The sequence below is a fragment of the Sinohyriopsis cumingii genome, chromosome 10, assembly GCF_028554795.1.
Source record: "Sinohyriopsis cumingii isolate HCF-2022 chromosome 10, ASM2855479v2, whole genome shotgun sequence".
In the NCBI taxonomy this organism is placed as follows: domain Eukaryota; kingdom Metazoa; phylum Mollusca; class Bivalvia; order Unionida; family Unionidae; genus Sinohyriopsis; species Sinohyriopsis cumingii.
Window position 1 is genome coordinate 21,666,441 of NC_142970.1, and position 4,979 is coordinate 21,671,419.

Genomic DNA, 4,979 nt, shown 5'->3' on the forward strand with positions numbered 1-4,979 from the left:
TAAATAAAATGGAAGAAAAGTTATCGGCTCTTTTTTATACAATTTACCTCTAACGTTCAGGAAATGAAAATGAACAAGTGGAGCTGGCATTTTTTTGAAAGGTGCACATTTTGGAGTAGGGACAGTCTGTTTACTCAATAATCCATATTACATCCATCAATTATGCATTAAATAAAAGAGACTTAAAGGTTCTTTGAATTATACCTAAGATATACAAATTGTTTTTTTAAATAGCCAGTATAACCAGTGAGGAAAGCCGGGGAAATTATTTTCCTTTAAAATTCGACCAATATAAAATACGAATCTGTAGAACGCCACCTTATAGACATTTCACAGTAAAACAAGGATTTTATATTTACGTATTAGTTACTTTTAGTAGACACGATACTAGTAATTGGTAATTGATGCAGAAATGGGCCTTTCTGGGTCGGTCCTTTTTGGGCCGGGGTTTTTAAGCATTAGTCCGTTTCGGTCGTGGGTCTTTTTGGTACTGGTCCGTTTTTACCCTGACCCCGCAGGACCGGTCTAAACTACTACGCCCATATGGAAGGCGATATGAGTTACCAAATTCCAGTTAAGCAGCGAATTGTGGATAAATTGTGAATACATTATTTTTCCCTGGTGTCAGTTTCACCAAAAAATTTCCGTTTTATTGTAAATAATTATCATCGTTACATAGGATTACTGTCTAATGTTGATTATGGGTTTGCAAAAATAAAAAAGTCAAGATCTTCCAATATTCTACACTTATTCCGAAAACCTTTCGAATTCCAAAGCTTAGCAAAATTATGAGAATACAATATTTAAGGCCTTGGAATTGTCGATTCTGAATCGATCAAGCTGATTCACAGGCAAAGAGATCCCTAAGTTCCCTTCGCTAGAATGTGTAATCCACGAGGCTTTACCTAGTCGGTAATACCCTTACTAACATTCGAATAAGAATCCGAATGGATGCTTTATTTAAAGATAACCTAGGTAACCGTCGATTACAAATCCGAATGAATGCGATAACCTAGATATCCGTTGATTATGAATTCGAATGAATGCTTTATATAGAGATAATATAATTAACCTTCGATTATGAATCTGAACTAATGCTTTTAATAAAGATAACCCAGCTATTCTGTGATTTCAAATCCGAATGAACGCTTTATATAAAGATAACCTAGCTAACCGTCGATTACAAATCCGAAGGAATACTTCCTATAAAGATAACCTAGCGAACCGTTGATTATAAATCCGAATAAATGCTTTATAGAAAGATTAAACTTAACCTTAAACATTACGCGATCAAAATTAGAATGATATAAAACTGTAAGCTTTTATAACAGTATAACACAGAGTGGATCATTTTTTTTTCTTTTCTTAAATTACAGCGTAATGCCGTCAGTTATGATTTTTATTTTCGTTATTCCATCCACCGGGATATACTATCCTTTATCAAAGAGATACCACTGAGTGACGCAAGCAATATAGAGGGCGAACAGACCAATTTTTCAGGCAAAAAATAAAGCTTCCTACGAGGTGTAAAAATATACAAGTATCAGTAATGCTAACACAGAAGAGACCAAATTTTGGGGCAAAAATAAAGCTTCCTACGAAGGGTGAAATATACAAGTATCAATATTGCTAAACGCAGAAGAGGGTGAACAGATCAATTTTAGAGTGTCCGAATGCCGAAATAAACCTTCGTAAAAAATGATTAAAATAAAAACAATATAAAAAAACTAACCACCGAGGATTCCCTCAGTTCACTTTTTCCCTGGCTGAAAACTCATCAAGATTATACAATTGAGGTCGCACCGTCCCAGTTGTTGTAATTTTATCAAAACATTGTATCAAGACCCACACGATATTTTGATCTAGGGTCATCTAACTGTATCGTTATAAATCCCTAAGGAGTTGACTGTGCATGACTAAATAATTTTCTAAACTTAATTATGTCCATATCACCGCTACACCAAGTCTGATGAATAGTTCGTAGTGTATGAGTGTCAACTCCGTTAAATACAGCGATAATATTGCAGTTATCTCTGATCACCTTTGGTATTTGTGTGTATCGCTGAGTAACATAAATTACATCAGAGCTTTCACGTCTGCCTCGAGAAAAAAATCTACCTGGATTGGTCTCTTTATCTAGCATTACATCGTCATATACGACTAAATTATTAAATAATCCATCCAAATCATCAACTTTGGTGCTTCAGTGATATCGGATATAAATTCAATAACATCTCCATTGTCCCGCAATCTTGCGTTTTCATTAAAATCCTTCAATACTTCATAGAATCCCTGATCATCAGCCTGGTTCTCGCGCTCTTGTAGCTGAAAATTCAATTACATTCATGATGTATAATAAATAATAGGGATTTATATTATGTGAAATGCAAGGCGCGTACTCCTACATGTGAAATAACAACCATCAATATGAAATATAATAGGCCAGCACTTACTGGTGGATGTGAACGATGTGGTACAAAACAATTTAAATGTACTCCCTGAATTCTAGTCAGGTGAATAGCTCAGATAATTTTAAAAAAGAGGAGGTGATATTGCAGCAAAAATAACAAAATTACCAGGAACACCGTGGGCTAAGTATCCAGGAGAAAAAAAAAAACCTCCAGGATACAATTACTGTGGCACTGGTACTAGACTTGATATCAGGCTTGACAATCAAGATCAACCAAAACCCGGCGAGTATTCTATAAATGATATTGCTAAAGCATGTCACGCTCATGACGTAGCTTATAAAAGTAACAGTTTTCAGGACAGACATATCGCGGATGTGAAAGTAATTAATGCACTAAATTATAAAAATAAAACAATCGTTCAAAGAAAAAAAAGCAAATTGGTTGGTGAGATCTGCGATGAAAAGTAAACTAGTATTAGGGGCTGGTAAAAAGTAGTATGGAGTCGACTTATTATTCCCCAAAATGATACTGGAGAGGTAGAGCAGCGATTAGTAAACTCGCGGATGCTGCAAACGTTGCTCGTTCTACTTAAGCAAATTGGTTTGCTCGACTAGCAATATGGCAAATTTACCTACCACCACCGAAACGAATTCAGTAGGAGCATTTTGATGTTAGTGTTCTTAATGAAGCTGCTCAGGCTGATATTTTATTTTTACCGCACGATACTATCAAAATACGTAGACGCCATTATACGTGTAAGTACGCGCTAACTGTTTTTGATGTTGCAGGTAGATATAAAGAAGCAGATCCGTTGTTGAAAAAGACAGCTACAGAAGTTGCTTCTGCGTTTGAACGAATGTATCATCGCAGTGGTCTACGATGGCCACATCTGTTACAATTTGATCCCGGAAAAGAATTTCAGGGTGCAGTATCAACGCTGATGAAGCGACATAAGGTCACAATACGACGAGTACACACTGAAATACACCGCAATCAGTCAATCGTTGAACGATTTAATCTAACTCTTGCTGGGCGATTATTTGGGTATCAATACGCGAAAGAAATAACTTAGGATACGAGGACTTGTGATTGGGTTGCAAGATTGCCAAGTGTGATAACTGCGTTAAATAATACAATTACTCTCACAACCAATTTAAAACATATCAATGCAGTTACAAAGGAATATATACCCGTACAACGAAATGATTTTTCAGCGCAGCCAGTATTAGGTAATGTTACTGTTAGATATTTATACGAACCAGGTGAGCTTGAAGGTGGTACAAAAGAGCGACGGATCCTATTTGGAGTATTACGACGCAAAATATATCTAGCGTGGTAAGATCCACGGGTAGACCCGCAATCTACAGATTAGATTCAGCTGCTCCTCAACGTGGATTTACACGTGAACAATTACACGTGATTTCTGAAGATACACAATTACCACCACGATCACTTAACTAGAACAAGGTGCCAGCACATTTACGTCGATTACACTCAAGACAAGTCAACATCACATTTTCACGTGTATGACCGGGACTACAATCTTTTCTGTCTACCGTGAAGTGTCTTGGATCATTTTTTTTAAATACTGTCACAAAATTATACAACTACAGCTAGTACAATGATTATGCTGTTTGTTATTTCAGTGTCATAATCAACTCAGAATCAGTGTCAAAGTCGTTTTTGTTTTTTATACCGCTTTGTTTATAACCAGCCAAATTTTTCTTATCATATCTCTATCGAAAACATCGCCAGTGGTTTCTGTAGCGTCTATGACAATTATTCGCAGCTGAGACATTCTTTTAATTCTGGACACTGCTAAATCAACTAAATTCGACCATCCGATACGATTATCCACAATCCAAACTATAGTATCAGTAATAGTTAATCCTTGAGATGGGTGAAATGTCATTGCGTATCCTAGCGTCCACTGAGATTTATTCATGCTTAACGCATCTTCAACAATATTGATATCAACTAAAACAATATCATGTAATACAAGATTATTTCGTTCTTTTTTTCCCGGTATATCAACGTCAATAGTTTGCAGTCGCGTATCCGCTGATCGATAACACAACGGCGCCGGTAATTCCGGAAACTATTCTCTATGGAACTGAAACAGCCGCCGTTGAAGTGTATCACGAACTATCTTTCTACTTGCAACTATCAAATCACTTGGTCTCCATAAATTAAAAAATTGCTCATAGGAGTCTCTGAACTTATTTCGCCCATTACTTCACACTGACTTGTATTCGACTGCAATCTGATTAATGTGTTAAACTCTTTCAATTCTACATCAAGCGCTGTACGATCATCGGTTACTTCTTCGTAATAAACGCCATAATTATTTAGCCAACGATGATGTGATGACCTCACTAAAGGTTGTGGTTGACCGTGATCACCACGCATTATCACAGCGGTATTTTTCGTTAATAACCACTCGAGAAACATTGTTAATGTATATATTTCATCCCAAATTATCATTTTCCGGATGTATTTCTCTCCCATTCGATCAGGAGTCCATGCATCTCCGCTCCATCGAAAAAAATGTGATAAGTGCACGATTGC